Here is a 20,888-nt window from a genome sequence, read left to right as displayed (position 1 = left end):
TCCCACATTTATTTTTGCTTTTGTTGCTTGTGCTTTTCTTGTCATATCCAAAAAAAAATTGCCAAGAACAATATCAAGCACCTCTTTCCCTGTTTTATATTTTTCCCCCTAGGAGATTTACAGTTTCAAGTATTATGTTTATGTCCTAATTCATTACAAGTTAAATATGTGAGTGGTGTAAGATAGAGACCAATTTCATTCTTATGCATGTGATTATCTTGTATTCCCAAAATTTATTGAAGAGACCATTCTTTCCCCATTGAATATTCTTGGCTCCCTTGTCAAATATTAGTTGACCATATATATGTGGCTTTATTTCTGGGCCCTTAATTCTGTTTCACTGGTTTATGTATCTATATTTATGCCAGTACCATACTGTGTTCATTACTATAATTTGTAATATAGTTTGAAACCAGGAAGTGTGATGTCTCCAGCTTTGTTCTTTTTTCTCAGGATTCCTTCAACTCTTTGGGGTCTTTTATGGTTGCATATGAATTTTAGGATTGTTTATTCTATTTCTGTGAAAAAAAAATGCCATTGGAACTTTGATGGGGATTACAATGAATCTATAAATAGCATTGGCTAGTATGGACATTTTCACAACATTAATATCCTGATCCTTGAACATGAAATATAGTTCCATTTATTTGCTTTTCCTTCAACTTCTTTCATCGAAGTTTTAGTTTTCAAAATACAGATCATTCACTTTCTTGGTTAAATTTATCCCAAAATATTTTGTTTCGATGCTATTGTGAATGGGATTGATTGCTTTCTATATTTCATTGTTAGTGCAGAGACATACAACAGATCTGTATGTTGATTTTAAATCATGCAACTTTACTGAATTCATTGATTAGTGCCAATATTTTTTTGGTTGAGTCTTTAGGATTTTTTTATATGTAAGACCTTATCATCTGCAAACAGAGACAGTTTTACTTCTTTCTTTCCAATTTGGATGACATTTATTTCTTTTTCTTGCCTGATTGCTCTGGCTAGAACTTTCACTTCTATGTTGAATAGGAGTGGTGAGAGTGGCCACCCTTGCTTTGTTCTTGATCTTAGAGGAAATATTTTCAATTTTTTTACCATTGAGTATGTTAGCTATTGCCTTCTCATATATGGCATTTATTATATTGCAGTTTTTATCATGAAAGGATGTTATATTTTGTAAAATGCTTTTTCTTCATCTATTATGACAATCATATGATTTTTACTTTTCATTTTAATAATGTGGTGTTTCACATTTATTGATTTGCATATATTAAAACATCCTTCCTTGCAAGGAATAAATCCCAGTTAATCCTGGTATATGATCCTTTTAATGTGCTTTTGAATCGAGTTTGCTAGTATTTTGTTGACATTTTTTGCACCTATATTTATCAGTGATATTGGCCTGCAGTTTTATTTTATTGCAGTCTGCTTAAGAGGCTTTAGTATCAGGAAGGCTTTCCAGTTTTTGGAAGAGTTGGAGAAGGATTGGTGTTAATTCTTTTTAAATATTCAGTAGAATTCACGAGGGAAACCATCTGGTCCTGAATTTTCTTTCCTGGGAAATTTTTGATTACCAATTGAATCTCCTCACTCATTATTGGTCTGTTCAGATTTTCTATTTCTTCATGATTCAGTCTTGGTAGTTGGAATGTTTCTAGGAATTTATCTATTTCTTCTAGGTTATCCAATTTGTTGGTGTATGATTGTTCGTAGTAATTTCTTATGATCTTTTACATTTCTGTGATGTCAGTTGTAATGCCTCTTCTTTCATTTCTGATTTTGAGTCTTTTCTCTTTTTTTCTTAGCTAGTGTAGCTAAAGGTTTGTCAATTTTGTTTATATTTTGAAAAAACTGCTTTTAGTTTTGTTGCTCTTTTCTAATGCTTTTCGAGTCTCAATTTCATTCATTTCTGCTTCAATCTTTGTGATATTTATTCTGTGTTATAACCTGGGCTCTCCTGGAGAATGTTCTGTGTGTGCTTGAGGAGAAGAATGTGTATTCTACAGTGTTAGATGGAATGTTCTGTATATGTCTGTTAGTTCCATTTGATTTAAAGGATGCTTCAAGTCCAACGTTTCCTTGTTGATTTTCTGTCTAAATTATCTATCCATTGCTGCAAGTGAAATATTGAAGTCTCCTACTATTATTGCATTGTTGTTTATTTCCCCTTCAGATCTGTTAGTATTTGCATATATTTAGGTGCTCTGATTTTGGGTGCATATGTATTTATGATTGTTCTATCTTCTTGAAAAATGAACCCTTTTATAATTATATAATGTGCTTCTCTGTCTCTTGTTACAGATTTTGCTTTAAAATCTATTTGTCTGATATAAGTGTAGATAGCCCTGCTGTTTTTGGGTTGTCATTTGCATGGAATATCTTTTTCCTTCCCTTCACTTCAAGTTATGTATGTTCTTAAACCTGAAGTTGTTCTCTTTTAGGCAGCATATAGTTTGGTCTCATTTTTTTTTTTTAATACATTCAGCCACTCTAGGCCTTTACATTGCAAAATTTAATCCATTTACATTTAGAGCAATTATTGATAGGTATGGAATTGCTAATGCCATCTTATTGTTTTCTGGGTGATCTGTTTTTTTCTCCTACTCTTGATGCCCTCCTTTGTGTATTGGTGATTTTCCATATGGTATACTTTGAATCTCTTCTATCTTTTGTGTATCTATAACAGGTTTTTGCTTTGTTGTTTTCATGAGGCTGGCATCAAACCTCTGATAGATACAACTGTCTATTTTAAGCTGATAACAATTTAACTTTGATTTCATATAAACTTTCTACCCTTGTACACCTTCCTACTTCTGTGTTTTTGATGTAACAATTTAATTTTTTTATATTGTGTATTTATTAACAAATTATTATAGATACAGTTTGTTTGCTTTTTAATTTTTATTGGGGAATATTGGGGAACAGTGTGTTTTTTCAGGACCCATCAGCTTCAAGTCAAGTCATTGTTTTCAATCTAGTTGTGGAGGGTGCAGCTCACTGGCCCATGTGGGAATCGAACCGGCAACCTTGGTATTATGGGCACTGCATTCTAACCAACTAAGCCAACCAGCAGCTCAGCTCCAAGTCAAGCAGTTGTTTTCACTCTAGTTGCTGAGGGCACAGCTCACAGTGGCCCATGTGGGGATTGAACCAGTAACCTTGTTGTTAAGAGCACCTCGTTCTAACCAACTGAGCTGACCAGCTGCCCCTAGGTATAGTTATTTTTAATACTTTTGTGCTTCAACTTTTATACTAGAGTTAAGTGGTTAATACAATGCCATATTACAGTATTAGAATATTCTGAATCTGACTGTATACTTACCTTTGTTGTATATTTTCATATATTTATATGTTACTAATTAGTGTCTAATTTCTACCCTAAGAACTACTTTCAACATTTCTTGTAAGGCAGGTATAGTGCTGATGAACTCCCTCAGCTTTTGTTTGTTAATTTTTCACCTCTCCTTCATTTCTGAAGGATAGCTCTGTCAGGTAAGCATATTCTGTGGTGGCATTTTTCTTTTATCACATTACATATATCATCCCACTCTCTCCTGGATTTCTACTGAGTAATCTGCTGATAGCCTTATCAGGGCTCCCTTTTAAGTTACAAGATTCTTTTCTTTTTGTTGCTTTTTAGATTCTCTCTTTGTCTTTGATTTTTGACAGTTTTCTTATAATATACCTTGAAGAATATCTCTTTTTAACTGAGTTTAGTAACCTGTGAGATTTATGAACTTGGATGTCCAAATCTCTCCTCAGGTTGGGAATGTTCTCAGATATCATTTCTTTAAGTAAGCTTTCTACCCTCTTCTTCCTCACTTCTTCTAGGATTCATTAATTTGCACATTGCATCTTTTTTTTTTAACTTTTATTTATTTTAAGTGTGTTTTTCCAGGACCCATTAGCTCCAAGTCAAGTAGTTGTTTCAATCTAGTTGTGGAGGGTGCAGCTCACAGTGGCTCGTGTGGGGATCGAACTGGCAACCTTGTTGTTAAGAGCACCGCGCTCTGACCAACTGAGCTAACCAGCCACCCGTGCACATTGCGTCTTTTAATGGTATCCCATAGATCACATAGGTTTCCTTCACTCTTTTTCATTCTTTTTTCTTCTCTTGGATAACCTCAAAGGTCCTATCTTCTTATTTACATATTCTTTTTTTCCCCCATTTATCCTGATGTTGATGCTCTCTATTTCATTTTTCATTTAATTCATTGACCAGCTACAGAATTTCTGTTTGGTTCTTTTTTATGATTTCTATTTCTTTGTTAAATATCTCATTTGTCTTGCACTGTTTTCCCTATTTCATTGAATTATCTTTCTGTGTCTCCTTGTATTAGGTTGGTACAAAAGTATTTGTGATATTTGCAATTATTTTTAACCTTTTAAACTGCAATTATTTTTGCACCAACCTAATAGTTCATTGGCCTTCCTTAAAACAGGTATTTTGAATTATTTTTCAGATAAATCACAGATCTCCACACCTTTGGGGTTGATTACTAGATTATTGTGATCCCTTGGTGGTGTCAAGTTTCCTGGATCTTTCATGTTCTTTAAAATCTTTCACACTTGAAGTAGCAGTCACCTTCTCCAATCTTTACTGCCTTTAGAAGAGAAACACTTTCTGTCAGCCCTGTTAGTGATTCTGAGGCTTTGTCAGAGCTTCTATGAATATGTCTTATCCACAATTCTTGCCCCCTCTTGTGGCAGAATTCTTAAGCTTGTATGCCTTCTTTTCATCCTGCAATGTACCAGGCCAAGTGCTGACAACCTCTATTTGGTTTCTCAAGGGCAGAGCTAAAGATCAAGTTTGTGGTCTCTCCTTGGCATGCCTATATGGTCTGGCTTTCTGTGTATGCTCGCTAGCTAGCTGCCAAAGTTCACGTTTGCCTCCACCAGGAGCATGCACAAAGAGTTAGCCACAAGGTGTGGGGGGGTGGCGGGAGGGGCATGTATGAGGCATGCCAAGCATTGGTGTGCCCAATGGCCAGTGGTGGGATTTGCGGGCGAGGTGTCCCCAGTAGCTTGTGGGCGGGCTTCTTGATGAAGTCTGTGATGCAGTGAATAGGATCTTTGTCCCTTTAACACCCTCCAAAAATAATATCTACCACTCACCCAGCTTCCTCCTACCCCACCCCCAATTATACAGCATGTGACTCAGTATTGCTCTCTAATGCATCGAAACTTGTTTCCCTTCCTTTCCTCCAATGATGTACTAGAACTTCTCCACTGGAAACTTGGACTTCCACAAAGACTCTCTCATCCGTGGGTGATTGTCTAAGACAGTGTTCACCAGGGGATCGCGGACTACAGCGAAGAGGGGCTGGACCTGGGTCACGGGCCATGGCAGGGCCTGCCACTGGGATCCGGGTCTATACGCATATTACCCAATGCATAGGCAGGCAAGACTCATCCACATTTCCTTGGCATGGGGTCCTGGATCCCACAGCTCCCACAAAGGCACTTTTTTCTATGGATGGATGCCAAATTGTTGTTGTTGGGGAGGGATAGGTTGAGAGACATTTTATTCAGCCATGTTGCTGATGTACAATGCCTGATTCTTGGCTGTCTCAAGCACTACGGGATAAAAACCTATAAGATTTTTATCTCATTATTGAGACATTTGACATATTTGAATTTTTATTCTAAATTAGATAATAATATTGTATCAGTGCTAACTGTCCTTATTTTAATAGTTCTACTATGGTTATAGCAGTTATGGAAGAGACGTCTTAGAGGAAAGACATCTAAATACTTACGGGTAAATGAGCCATGTGTGCGACTTAATCTCACATGATGGGAGGCAGAAAGAAAGAGTGAGAAAGACAGAGAGAGTGAGAAATTGATATATATATTGAATATATAGAGAGATATATATTGATATATATAGAAATTGATATATATATAGAGAGAGAGAGAGAGTGCGTGTGCGAGAGAGAGCACAAATGAAGGGATAAAAGGTAAACAATTAGAGAATCTGGGTAAAGCATATTCAGGATTTCTTGTACTAGTCTTCTAATTCTTATGCAATTTTATATAAAAAATAAAATGGGGGGTGGCCGGTTAGCTCAGTTGGTTAGAGCGTGGTGCTCGTAGCACCAGGGTTGCCGGTTCAATCCCCACATGGGCTACTGTGAGCTGCGCCTTCCTTAAAAAAAATAATAATAATACTAATTAATTAATTAATTAATTAAATGGGCAGCATGCTTGCCTGGCAGTCCTGTGGATTTCTCTTGCTTCAATATGGTTTAGATAGAACAGACCCAAGGACTCCCGTTCTTCCAGCTTCTAACCACCCTCCAACCTCCTCTCTGGTTATGACTTCTGGGAACGTCCTCTGGCCCATCCTGTGCTTCTGGAACCAGTCAACACTACTTTTTTTTTTTTTTTGGCAAGCTTGTTACCAACCATGAGCTCCCTATCCCAGCAGCATGGCCAACTGCATCTGCAGGCCTCCCACATCTGTCGCTCTCAGCTTCTGTTTAGAAGGCGACCGTGTGGCCATTGAGAGCCTGGGCTACTTCTTCCGTGAAATGGCCCAGGAGAAGTGCCAGGGTGCCGAGGGTCCCTTGAAGGTGTGAAACTAGTGCAGCAACTGTGCTGTCTTTCAGGATGGGCAGAAGCTCTCCCAAGATGAGTGAAGCAGTAGCGTGAATGCCATGGAAACTTCCATGGCCCTGGAGGAGAACATGAACCAGGCCCTTTTGGATCTACACATCCTGGGTTCTGCCTGCACAGATCCCCACCTCTGTGACTTCCTGGAGAGCCATTACCTAGATGAGGAGGTGAAACTCATCAAGAAGATGAGCAACCACCTGACTAACCTTGATATGCTAGACAGCACCCAAGCTAGGAGCCCTCCAAGGACACAGCTAGGAGAACTTGGAGCCCAACAACTTTTGATGGGCCTCTCTCATCTCCCTGATATCAGGACTTCTGAGTAAGTCTCTCTCTCTCCCACCACTGGGCAGCTTTTTAACCACCCAGGAGCCCTATCCCAGGCCATGACCAAATGAAAACAATAACATTTTTGCAGCATGAAATAGAATAAAACAAAGTAAGATATTACACTGAAGAAGTCTATTTGCTGTGTCTAAAATATGTACTATTCCAGGGAAGGAGACATTTATAGTATGAGATAAACTGAAAAGGGAAGCAGATTTGGATAGTGGAAGGAGCATTGCCAGCACTTGAGAAGAAACTAAAAATTACTTCCTGGATACGTTAACAATATTTTAATGTTGCAGTAGTTTAAATAATTTACGCTCCTTTCAAATCTTTGTTACAAATATCAGCAAAAGAGTCAGAGCAAATATTTCAGAAATCAATACTTTTCCCAAATCATAAGCAAAAACAACTACTTCTTCAAGAATATTATGTCAGGAATATGATACATTCTAAGATAAAATCCTAATAAAATATTTTAAATATTGAGGTCCTAAAATATTTGATTACATAAAAAAAATCAGAAAATGCAAATCAAGAGATAAACCCTTTCAGGGTTGTTTTGCATTCACCTTTAAATTATATATAAATAACTATGCCAGAGGCTTTAATAAATTATCCTAACCATTCATCGGAGCAAATCTGTGAGGATATATTACTATTCCCATTATACAGATAAAGAAATGGGTGCACAAAGTAGATAGACACCTTAACATCCCATAGCATATAAAATTTCTGTAAATGCAGATATAGTCTCCTACTCATGAAAATAACATTTAGATAATGAAATAAATGTTCCTTTCAGGTTTCTCAGCAGGGGAGATTTACTTCAGTTTTAGCCCCCAATTTTTATTTTAGAATAGAATAAAAGTAGAGTAGAACAGAATAGAATAGCATAGCATAGCATAGCATAGCATAGCATAGCATAGCATAGCATAGCATAGCATAGAATAGAATAGAATAGGGGAGTGACTCTTTCCCCCCACATTATTTTGTAATTATGCCATTTTATTTACTGAATAAATATTCTCTAACCTCTTTTTCTTCTCTTTATATATAGTCTCAGAACTACCCTGTTCAAAAAAATTATTTTCCTTTAAGCACCTGAAATGATAAATTGTGTTCTGGTTTATTGGAACAACTTTCAGGTAAGGGTTCCAAGCCACTCTCAGCAATGATTAAGAAATCATAAAGAATGAGAAAAATGATGGAAAAATTACGATAAGCAAATCAACTCATAGGTTTCATAATTAGAAGAAAGCACATTCCGCAGACCATAGTCCAATGTATTTGACAGTAATACCAGACACATGTTTACTGGATTGTTAGAGAGATGTCCTGAGAGCATTTGGAAACCATGACTGTAAAATGAATCTCCTTTGTTAAACGATCACTGCACTGTTGGACTAGGAGGCGGCTGCCAAAAAAGTCTAACTCTTGTCACCGATGCCCCTAACGCTGTACTTCATCTGGTCCACATACTGCGCCAAATTTAAATATCTAGTTTTAAATAAGAATTTGCATAATTTCAATATCAATAGTAAATCAGAAAAGAAACACAATATTAAAATTATATCCCAAATGAGCACTGTCGGCAGCAACCTCAAAGGGGTTCATTAGCTACAGCAAATTTTGTATTGTTTCTTTGTTCTGGGCAGGATAATATTGCTCAGCATTAATTTAACAAGTGGTTGTTTTTTTAAAAAAAGTTTTAAGATGACTTAAGGATTTGACTCATGAAACTGCGATTGGTTTTTATCAGGAAAACCCTGCATCATGTGATCTATAATTGCTTTTCCAGCTGCCATAGCATTTCTAAATCAAGCCCTGATTGTTAATTAACATGTGGAAATGGGAACGATATCATTATGCTCTCTGTATCCAAATTGTTTCCATTGTAGTCTGTGTTGCAATTCTACTTAAGAAAGGATTTGAAACGTTCCTGAATGTCTTTAAGGCTTGTAAGCAACTCATTACTTTCATACTGTAGAGAATGGAAATGTAAAAATCCTAAATCTGTAACTCCATTTTTAGGACCTTGCCAAGTTTTCCCCCAGACATTATAGAATTACTGACAAATCCCTATGAAAGCGCTTTCTATTACTGCAACCTTAAAGTATTCTCCTGGCAGTGAACCCCATTATAAAGCTAGTATTGAATGTTGGGGGACAGGATCAGCCTATCCTTATGACAGATACCAGATAACAAGTACCAAGTTTTTCTATATATAATTTCAACTTAATAATATGTAACTTTTACCTCTAGTTATAAAATACTGAGCAAAAAAATGTAATAGAGAGAAAAATATTAAAACAAAGAAAATACCTATAGTTTAATGACCTCAAGATAAAAACTGATGTAATTGTATGTTTTCCAAGTTTTCTCTATTTGAATGTATTACTTGCCTACATTTTACCCACAAATGAGGGTCTTACTTTATGTGCTCCTGCTTTATAGGTTTTTTCAATTTAGTAGTATACCATCACCATTATCCCATTATATTAGATATCCTTATAAAATATTATTCTTACAACTACATAGTTGCTATATGTTTAAGGTCAAAGCTTAGATTTATGGCCTAGCAGAAGCAGCCTAATACTTTATTTTGATTATTTAACTTATATGCTATGATTTAATCTTTTGGAGAATATTTCTGTTCTTAGTTATTTAAACCTAATATACCCAAAATATACTGTTCTAAATAGTCCATAACTTACATATGTTTTGCCTGTCATCATTTTTAGCATTAATGTACAAAAGACCTTGAAGCAGATACACTATTTCAGAGAATTTTTTGAAGTGGGTATAATTTTTCTACCCAAATAATTTGACAGAAAGCATATATAAAACTAGCATTCCTGGCTAGTCTGCAAAACTTTCTCTGGAGAAAACAGCAAAATTCAAGTATATGAGATTTACATTTAATGAAATTTTCCATTGTCATTTCCCAAGTAACAAAGATAGAATTTCTCATCTATCATTATCCATACCATTCATATATATTCTTAAATGTAATAAACGTGATTAGAAAATCCACTAGATTTGTTTCTGAAATATTCAGTATAATTTGAAATATATTCATCTTGTCCGCTTCTGCATAATTTGTTCAAAAGCATGGAATATTTTCAATTCTCAAAGTTGAAACACATTTGTTTTGTCAACACTTTAATGTAATGAATGTATGCAGTAATTTCTTTGAATTAAAAATAAAATTCAAGGTAAAGAATTCCGAAAATATTTACTGTTTTTTCTTTTTTTCTATAGTTGTTGTTATAAACACTAAGTTTTACAAAAACAGATCTGTTGAACACATTTTGCCCAACATTTGTGTGACTGTGTATGTGTACATGTGAGCAAAGCATGCAAATATGGTTTTATATCCTCAACACTGGAGCTTACCAACCAGTCAAATGACATCCAGACAGAAGAGTCTGTTGTATTTTCAAGGAATATATTCAGAAACCCTGGAGAATCTCCACATTCAAGAATAACACTACAGCATATAGTTTTCTTCAAAAACTCCTAGTAATAATAATAATTACAACTAACATTTACTGAATAGTAACCATGTACTTAGCACAATGTGAAGTACTTTATCTAACTTTAACCTCACAACAAGCCCATATGGTAGGAACTATGATCATCACAAAATTTAAAAAAAGAAATGTTCCATTGCCAATAAATGAAAAAATCAGATCTTGAATCCAAGTATCCTGGGATAAAATACAGGCTCTTAACCAGTACATTATTAATACCATCTGCTACAGACTTAATCGCATCCCCCTAAAAAATTCATATGTTGAAGCCCTACCCCTCAATGTGATGGCATTTAGATATGGGACCTTTGGGAGAAAATTGGAGTTAGATGAGGTCATAAAGATCGGTGGCCTTATAAGAAGAAGAGATGAGATGATTGGCTAAAGAAGATGTGGTATATGTGCCCAATGGAATACTGTTCTTCCATAAGAAAAGATGAAATAGTGCCATTTGCGACAACATGGATGGATCTTGAGATTATCATGCTGAGTGAAATAAGTCAGACAGAAAAAGTCAAGAGCCATATGACTTCATTCATATGTGGGATATAAAACTGAAAGCAACAAAGAAACAAAAACTCATAGACACAGACAATAGTTTAGTGGTTACCAGAGGGTAAGGGGGTGGGGGGTAGTAGATGAGGGTAAAAGGGATCAAATATATGGTGATGGAAGGAGAACTGACTCTGGGTGGTGAACACACAATGTGATATATAGATGATATTATAGAAATGTACACTTGAAACCTATATAATTTTATTAACCAATGTCAGCCCCAATAAATTTAATTTTTTAAAAAAAGAAGAGATCTCTCTCTCTCTCTCTCTCTCTCTCTCTCTCTCTCTCTCCTTCACCCATATGCATGAACTGAGGAAAGGTCATGTTAGGATACAGCAAGATGGCCATTTTTAAGCCACAAAGACAGCTTTCACCGGAACCTAACCATGCTGGCATTGTGATCTAAGACTCCAGCCTCTAGAACTGTGAAAAAATAAATTTGGGGTTTTTAAGCCACCCAGTCTATGGTATATTGTTATGGCAACCCAAGCTAACTAAGATACGATCAAAAAGTAAATAATGGGTTACAGTTGTGCCCTTATTGGTGCTCTCAAAAATTGGGGTGGCTGGAACCTCATTCCACCTTCCCCCATCCTCCATCCCCCACATCAACTTTCTACAGCTCTAGGCATCCCTCTGGTTTGGAAAGTAGATAATTATTTAAAGATTGTTACAAGGAGCGTGACGTCGACATCGTGGCAGCATAATATGTCCCTCCTTCTTGTCTCTTCTTGGTAACAACTAAATTCGGTACTCACCCACAAACACAAGTACCTCTGTGGGATTTGTGGGATCCAGGAACATACGCCAAGGGACCTGGTTGGGTCTAATGTCCCTCTGTATCAGGTGTGAGGCAGAGAGACCACAGTATGGGCTCCAGAACCAGCCAAAGCCTCTCTAGGCCACAGTTGGGTGAAACCAGGAGAGAGCTGACTTGGGCAGACACCCACAGATAAGAGAATATTTGTAGAAATCCAGCCTTCTCAAGGAGAGACTCCACTGTGTTGGAGCAAAAAAATACAAGTCTGGATGCAGTGGAGAGTATACGAGAAACTGCCTGCACCACCCCTTCCCTAAGGTCGCATAGTGTGGGGCTCAAGTAGATGGCAGTGACCTCTCCTATGGGGGACAGGGAGAGAAGTGAGTGAGTGCCTGGCTACCCCAACTGTGTACCTGGGGTACACAGATGCCGGTTTCTCTCCAGCAGCACCCAGAGTATTGAGGTGGGACCTCCGTGACTGGGGGAAGGGAGGAGATCAAGAAAGAGACAGATGAGACTATCAAAGGGCATTTAAGGGATGTGGCTCCTGCTGGCTGCTTTCAGGACGCCAGCAGGAAGCCTGCCCATTAGCCACTGGGAGAACCTCAACTTGTGATTCCCCCACCTGGCCCATGGGCGCCCTCTCAATAGGAATTTAACATTTAACATATAGTAGACAATGTGGACGATAAATGATACGTTAGATATCATCTCTCAGCTCCTAGAGATTATAACTCAGGACGCTGATCACATCGTACCTAAGACCTCTCGGGCCATCATTTTCCTCTGACCTTGCTGATTTCTCTCCATACCTTGGTCTGCTCTTCCCCAATCTTCCCATGAAAAATCTATCAACATGAATTCTATCATATTTTTGCTGCTTGTACACCAAACTAATACACTCTACTGAGTATTTATGTTGTGCCCGGCACAGGTGTTTTATGTATGTTATCTTAATTAATACTTAAAAACTCCTACAAGGTGGATATTATTGCCCCCATTTGAAACAATGTGTTAACCAAATCACGGAGAGATTTAGTAAATGGCCAGTGTCATATATCTAGTAAGTGTTACTGTTGTGAATTTGAACCAAAATGTTAATATTTCTGTCTACTTACTCCAAGTGGTTAAATGATCCTTTTATTTGTGCTTTTGGGGGTGGGTAAAGAGTCGGGGATAGGGCGGCAGGTTAGCTCAGTTGGTTAGAGCACGGTGCTCTTAACAACAAGGTTACCGGTTTGATCGCCACATGGGCCACTGTGAGCTGCACCTTCCACAACTAGACTGAAACAGCTACTTGACTTAAAGCTGGTGGGTCCTGGAGAAACACACTTAAATAAATTAAAAAGCTTAGAAAAATAAATAAAGAGTACAGGGCAGAATTGAGAAATAGAATTGCAGTATTAAATGTGATCATTTCTAAGTCTACATTTGACTGCTTTAGAATACCAAGTAATTAGAGTACATTATACTTCTAATAAATATTGTCTTAATTTTGTTTCTTAGAATCAAAGGTTTTATCATTTTTATGCTGAAACAAATGCATTTTTTGTTTTACTTTTGTGGGTTTTTTTTGTTTTTTTCATTTACTTATGAGTGTCTAGTTCTTTCAAGGAGACCTAGATATTTACAAGTTTCCAATTGTTCTAACTCTTCAACAGTTAGCTTTTTTGTGCACGGTGAACGTGCCTGTTCTTTCATACTTTCTGTTTATTTGCATTATAAAAATCAAGCTCTGTCTTAATATAATTGCTAAAGTAACTGGGAATTGTAAGTGGTTTATGAACCTATTTTCAGAGTTGGCATTTTTATTGATTATTGTAATTATCTTTAATAACAGGTCAATTACTCCTGGGGGCACACGTGATATTTGAATATATCCACACTTCAAAGAATTAAAGTATCACATCTCAGAGTTTGAAGAAACCTTATAGGTCAACCAACCAAATTTAACTTTAAAATTTAAAAAATAATCCCTATTCAAAATATACACGTATGACCCAGACCAACTCAAGCAAAACATACATTGAAGGACATTTTCCAGTAGTAGTCAGGGGAGGAAAAACATCACTTTTTAACATTTAGATAAAAAACAAAGTAACTATGTCAATGACACTTAGTAATCAGAGCACTCAAGATGTGCCAAGCACTATTCTAAGTTCTTACATGTATGAACTCATGTAATCCTGGATAAAGATATGATTATTATTCCCATTTTACAGACGATGAAACTGAGGTGCAGAGGGGTGAAATAAATCTGCTCAAGGTCACACAACTAGTTAATGGCAGAGCTAGGTTTCAGATTCAGGCAGTCTGACTACAGAACCCATACACTTAATGGCTGCACTATATTTTCTTCTTTAATCTGGTAAAACATCATCAGAACATTTGTTCACTGATGGAGTTTGGCCTTTCTACATAGATTTTCCAACTTTCTCATTTAGATGGACATTTTGGATTGTACAGGGCTTTGTAGCCAGATTATTCTAACGCACAAGAACAAGAGGACAGGATACCCACCATTTAATCACAGAAATATCTACGTTCTACATTCTGTTGGAACTTTTGTTTTTTGAAGAATATATTTATTCTTACCATTGGAAATGCACAGCTTCAGCTGCGAGTCAAATACATCTCAGTGAATCTGTTACACTCAGTGTTTGAAAAGAATGTGCATCATTTCTTCAGTCAGCTGGATTTCTTTCCATAATGACGTGCTACATTGATCAGCTGTGAAAATATTTATAACCCACCTCATCTTAATGGAACTATTAATACTCCTGATGTTATAACAAACAGCATTAATCGTTTTAGTGTTGACATATTGACAAACGATTTGATAAGTGGAAAAGAAAAATATAATCAAAGACAACCAAATTACATCTTTCAGCTGCTCATGGGAAAAAATAATGTTAACATAATTTAAAGTTTCAAAGAAGATTAACAACCATGCTGGTGAGACTGTACACAACAAAAACAATCTAGTAATAAGTTAGCAGTAGATGCCGGCAATAAAACAAGATGTGCCAGTTATGGACATATTATATATTATAAAATTATACCATTCCAGAATGAAGCATCAATATTAAATTTGTGGAATTAAATACATAATTCTGAACCTTTACTTATCTCATTGGTTTGGTTTGCAAGCGTCATAATAAAGTTTGACAGGGAGGATATTATAGGCTAGGAGTCTTCAAACTCATTGTACCTTGTAGACGGTGATGGAAATCTCTAGAATTTGGTTTATGTTAACACCATGAATAGAATAGATGACAGAAATGATAGACATTGATATGATTTGATGATAAAAAGCACACTATAAAATATAATCAGAGAATATAAAATAATTTAACACTTACATGTGTACCTATAAGAAATTACACATTCTTTCTATGCAAATTAAACATACTAACTTTGATACATAGTAAGCCTTATACGTTCAATGAAGGTGTTGCTTCAAAATAAAACTTGCTCCAATGCTATCGTTAGTGCTCAGAACAGGTTGGCTTTCACCATTTAGAATTTTCTTGGAAGCCTGCTGAAAGCCGTTTGAGAAATTTGCCTAAGTAATTACTCCCTCTTTTTTTAGACCGAACTATTAGTCAATCTCACATTTATTAGAGTAATTCACATTACTTTTTAGGTTTTAAAAAAATCTTATCCATCTGATGGGAACAATACAAAAATGGTGACAGGTGCATGGAAGATGCTAAATTAATGTTTCGTGGATAAATGATTGCGAGGCACACGCTCCAGAGATAACTCCAAGAATGGAGCTTCATGAATTATTTGAGCAGTGGCTTCATCACTGAAATAAGTTTATGTTCTCCCATGTGGACGACTTAGAAGGGGATGACACTTATTGGGATGGATGAGTTCAAATCTTCCCATTCTAAAATCAATCATCATATTTTTAAGTCACACTTTGTATATTCAGAGTTTAACTTCTATTCCAAGATTTTTCAGAATTTGAATTTATTCAAATATATTTTATATTCTGTAAGGCAAATCAGAAGTTATCCACTGCTCTATAAATAATGCATAGGGAATAGGAACAGAGGTAATAACGTGAAGTTAGACTATTATGAGGGAAAAAATATTTAACATCAATTCTGTTCAAATACAACTGAAAAACATGAGCAATGCTTCATATTCTTTGCCCTCTCTTTATCAATAGTTACCCCACTGGCAGGCTACCATTAGAGCAATGCTACCCTGAGGTCCTCAGGCAGATTTTTCTATGCCGATAATGAAGGAAATAGTATCAGCCAAACTCGCTAACCAATGGATTGACTTCAGTGAAATGGCCAGGAATTGGGGGTGGCGATGGGGAGGGGTTATCTACTGTTAGGTAACAAGTTTGTTTGAATTTTTCAAATTTTCAAACGCTTATTTAGGTGCAATATACTTTCAGTACGTCAGTAAGGGCAAAACATAACAGAACAAATAAACAGGGACTGGATTAGAGCCCTCGAATTCTGTTCACACCAAAAGCATAGTATAATGAAAAGATGACTGTTCTAGGAGTTTCAACAGCTAGGACATCCTGAGACTAAACTTTATGTATTTTTGAGCCAGTTATTGTTGCCATGGCTCCTTCTTCAAGGTACCTAGGAATCCCACGGAGAGAGTAAATGAAGGAAAAGGAGCCGTCCTTTATCTTGCTGCCAACTTCGGGATTATAATACAAGCAGCTTCCTCTTTGAGTTTACAGTGAAACTCACCCTTGATCTTAAAGTTTTGAAATAGAAAGAGTACCTTCCCCTCACAGAATCCATGGGACCGATTGTCCTACTGGTAATTTTTAAAATGGATATTGAATAACTAGTGAAACTCTTGAAAGCATGCTGAATTGCTTGTGATTTCTTCCTGTCTGCTTATCCTTTAATATTCAGATTTTACTTGCAATCTGAAAACTGCATTTGTTTCTACTAATGTCATATAGAAACCAGGACATCTGCCAATAGGAACACCATGCAATAGTTACACTTTATATATTAGCTTTGCTCCAAGGACGTGGCTAATATGGCTATGAATTATCTGTATTTTGTCTTAAAGGAAATAACCTTACAATTTAGAATACATAGAGAGAAAAACATGAGGAAATGATTTGTCCAACGTTCACTAACACATGGAACTGGAACTGGAATGTATGTTGTCCTAACACAACATTTCTCTGGGGGTCGAGAAGCATTGAATTAAAATCAAAGGACTTGGGAACTTGTGTCCTGTGTTTTGTTTGTAGAAGTATATCATGAAGGACAGAAGGTAAAGTTGTCAAAAACAATAAATTCTCGAGCATCTCCCGGTCTATTGCCTTGAATTTGATTGCGGATTTAAAGAAAACTGTTAAGAAGGCCTGTATACTCATTTTTTAAAATTCATTGTTATAGTCCATTCTCCCTATCACCGAATTCATCTAAGTTTTCATCATTCTCTCTTTCGCAGTTGAGGACTAAATGAGTTAGTATATGAAAAGTGCTTGGAACAGTGTCTGACACAGCATGATTCAACCTACTGAACACCCACCAAGGCATTACAGGAAACAGAGAGATGTTTAAGCCTTTTAAGTACCCAGAATCCAGTGGGCAAGACAGAAACGGAAATACCTGCATTGTATGGCAGATTATACCCAGTGCCATAATAAAGCCACAAATAAGGATGAGAAGTGTAGGAAACGTACCTTTATGATTACACGCTCATTCATTCATTAATATAAATTTACTCACACTCTTATTACAGTCTTGTAAGGTAAGCTGGATAGATGTTCCTCTGAGCATTTATACAGTACTTGATAATTTATAAAGTGCTTTCATGCGCTGTCTCTTTTATTGTCACCCTCACAACAGCTTCATAATGGAGATGCTGCCATTATTTTTATTGCATAGAAACGAAACTGAGGTTTGGAAAGAATATTTGATATAGTTCGTGAAATGTCACAGGTGTTCTGATGTCAAAGTCAGGATGAGGAACCTGAGGTCCAGGGTGACACAGACTGGCCCAAGGTCACACACACGTAGCTATTTAGTAGGAAAAGCTCAATGTGAGATCTTATTTTGTAAAGGCAGATTCAGGACAGGAAGTCCACACCTCAGCAGGGATGGAGTGAACAATGTATCTATTTCCCACACCCTCTAGTCCCTGGGATGTCTGTTAGTATCTAGGAAAAAAACCTACTACATAGGACTTGTTAGAAGCTGCACGGCTATCTGCCTTGAACTGCTTTCAGGACCTATCTTCATAGCATATGACTCTTGTCTGGCATCCGGTACAGCCTTTGCCGACAGAAAAATGATGACAGCAATTGACATTTTAAAAAGTGTTTTCAGGAAGGGATTGGTGGAGTGGCCAGTTAGCTCAGTTGGTTAGAGCGTGGTGCTGATAACACCAAGGTTGTCAACTCAATCCCCATCTGGGCCACTGTGAGCTGCGCCCTCCACAACTAGATTGAAACAACTACTTGACTTGGAGCTGATAGGTCCTGGAAAAACACACTTAAAAAAAAAAAAGTTAAAAAAAAAAAAAAGAAGGGATTGGCAAGTAAGTCATTATTTTCATTTGGGAGGCTTACCCTTCCAGATTTAGTATTTATATTGAGAGTGCATTCTTTCAGAGTGCATTGCTTTACATTAAATACTGAGGGAATATTTCAAATTAGTCTCTTATGTGGACTCATTATTATTAGAATGCCAGGAATATAATCAAGTATAGCATTGTTAATCAGAGTAAATTTCTATGCCACTTATCTTGCAGTGAGTTCTACAATATGGGTAGGCTGATGTAGGAATAATTAGTTAGACCAAGTGATTTTCTTTTTCTAAATAGTCAAATGAATTACCATTAAATGAACAGAATGGTGAAAATAGTTATGTATTAACTTGAACTTGTCTCCCATTTAGGATGTTCCAAAATTCATTTAAATCAGGTTTGTAAGTAAACTTAGAAGATAAAAATTATATATTACTGCTAAAATTATAGAACTAGATCTCTGAAACTCATGTGAACATATAATATTTTAAAAAGAAAGTTGAGATGTATGGATATTTTGGTTAAGGATTATAGAGCCTTTTGTAGAGAAGTGATATATTTATGAATGAAAAATCAAAAAATTCATAGTATCGCTAATGTCTATTTGTCCATCAAAATTCAGGTCAAATAAGCATAGTATGAAAGCTGTACACAAACATTTTAACAATGGGTATAAGGGTACTGTGGTAGACATTGTTTGTTCACAATTATTCCCTTCAAGCCCTTGTCATACCTTTCCTGCAAGCAGAATATACTCCTGTCCCACTGATTTGGGGTTTGACCATGAGATTGTAACCTGTGGAATAAGAGTGGCAGTTACAGTATAATACTTCCAAGTGAAAGCTTTAAGACTCATTATTTGTTTTTCATCACCTTGTTATGCCCATTCTCAAAATACTCTCACTTCTAAAGAGAAGAATGTAGCGCAGAGACTTGTTTGTAATCATATACGAGGTCTGACAATTAAGATCGCGAACATGTTGCACCGATGTTGCTAACCTTTTTTGATATCAGAGGGATTCTTCATTATGAATTTGTACCAACTGGACAGTTCACCAACTTTACTATGTGGAAGTGCTGAAAAGGCTGCATGAAAAAGTTAGACGACCTGAACTTTTGCCAACAATTCATGGCTCTTGCATCACGACAATGCACCAGCTCACACGGCACCGTCTGTGAGGGAATTTGTAGCCAGTAAACAAATAACTGTATTGGAACACCCTCCCTACTCACCTGATCTGGCCCCCAGTGACTTCTTTCTTTACCTGAAGATAAAGGAAATATTGAAAGGAAGACATTTTGATGCCATTCAGGACATCAAGGGTAATATGACAACAGCTCTGATGGCCATTCCAGCAAAAGAGTTCCAAAATTGCTTTGAAGGGTGGACTAGGCGCTGGCGTCGGTGCATAGCTTCCCAAGGGCAGTACTTCGAAGGTGACTGTAGTGATATTCAGCAATGAGGTATGTAGCACTTTTTCTAGGATGAGTTCGTGAACTTAATTGCCCAGCCTCATATAGCTCATGAGTTTTTCAAATCCATAAAATTTGGAAGTAGCATTCATCTTTTATACCTTTCAAAACTTCTGTTCATTCTAGTTACTGTTTTCTCAGAATATTTTTACCCAAGTCACAATGAGTGTTTTTCCACAATCGTTTGTTCATTGTGAAGAGAAAAGAAGAGTGAAGAGAATCTTCTCAAGACACACTAACGGGTCACAGTAAGTGATCTTTTTTCTTTACAAAAGTTTCTTCTTCAATGTACAACAGGCTCCAAGACCACAATTCATTCTAGCTATAGGTGAAAACAGGTGTTATGGCAGGGAATCCAGATGTTAAAACCGGAATGGAATTAAGGATCACCATTGCCCCAGACACAAGGAATAGCTCACTTTTTGCCAGATTTCTTAATTCCACCTGTGACCAGGGCGTCCTTCCACTTAGTCTTCGCCTTTAGCTCCTTGAGTTTCTTCTTCTTTTGCTTCTGCCTGAATGCCTTATCTTCCTAGTCCATCTCCTCAGCCTACCTCTCGGGCTGTTTCAGGGACTTCTTGCCACCTTCACAGCCGGACATGGCGCCTGCCGCCCCGTTCCCAAACCCTGCCCAAGTGATCTTTTTCTGTACATTTGGGCATAAATAATACGATTTGACTCATAATGTCATTTAAGAAAACTGTAAGATAAATACTAGAAGCTGGGCTTAACTCTGGCCCTTTAAGACCATAGTTCATCTTTTTTAACATCTGTCGACGGTGAATGCCTATTGTGTACTGTTGCGATTCCAGGATCTTTACCCACAGCTTCAACATCTGGCTCCTGCCTTTTATCTGTGTTTAAGACTAACCTGAAAATGACTGAAATCTACCCTAGACGATCCAGTGTCAGACAGACACACATCATAAATTCCATTCCATTTTTGTAGACTGAAAATGAGAGAAGTCAAATTGATGGTTTTTGTACACCAACTTGTCTTTACATATAGGCTTTTCCTCATGCTGAACGACCACATTTTGCAATCAACTAAATTTCATTTGCAAGGTATTACCATTTTTCAATTGTTTCTCCAG

General features: G+C 36.8%; 1 protein-coding gene and 1 pseudogene across 5 annotated transcripts in view; one reads left to right on the top strand and one right to left on the bottom strand.

The window, feature by feature from the left end:
• Window positions 1-20,888, top strand: part of LOC109456650 (putative MAGE domain-containing protein MAGEA13P) — a 105,043-nt gene that overhangs the window by 66,267 nt on the left and 17,888 nt on the right. The window lies entirely within an intron of this gene.
• LOC109456642 (translation machinery-associated protein 7) lies at window positions 20,210-20,395 on the bottom strand (annotated as a pseudogene).

This window comes from Rhinolophus sinicus, chromosome X (assembly GCF_036562045.2).
Source record: "Rhinolophus sinicus isolate RSC01 chromosome X, ASM3656204v1, whole genome shotgun sequence".
Taxonomy (NCBI): Eukaryota; Metazoa; Chordata; class Mammalia; order Chiroptera; family Rhinolophidae; genus Rhinolophus; species Rhinolophus sinicus.
The sequence above is the reverse complement of the archived record's forward strand: the minus strand, read 5'-3'. Positions and strand labels throughout refer to the sequence as shown.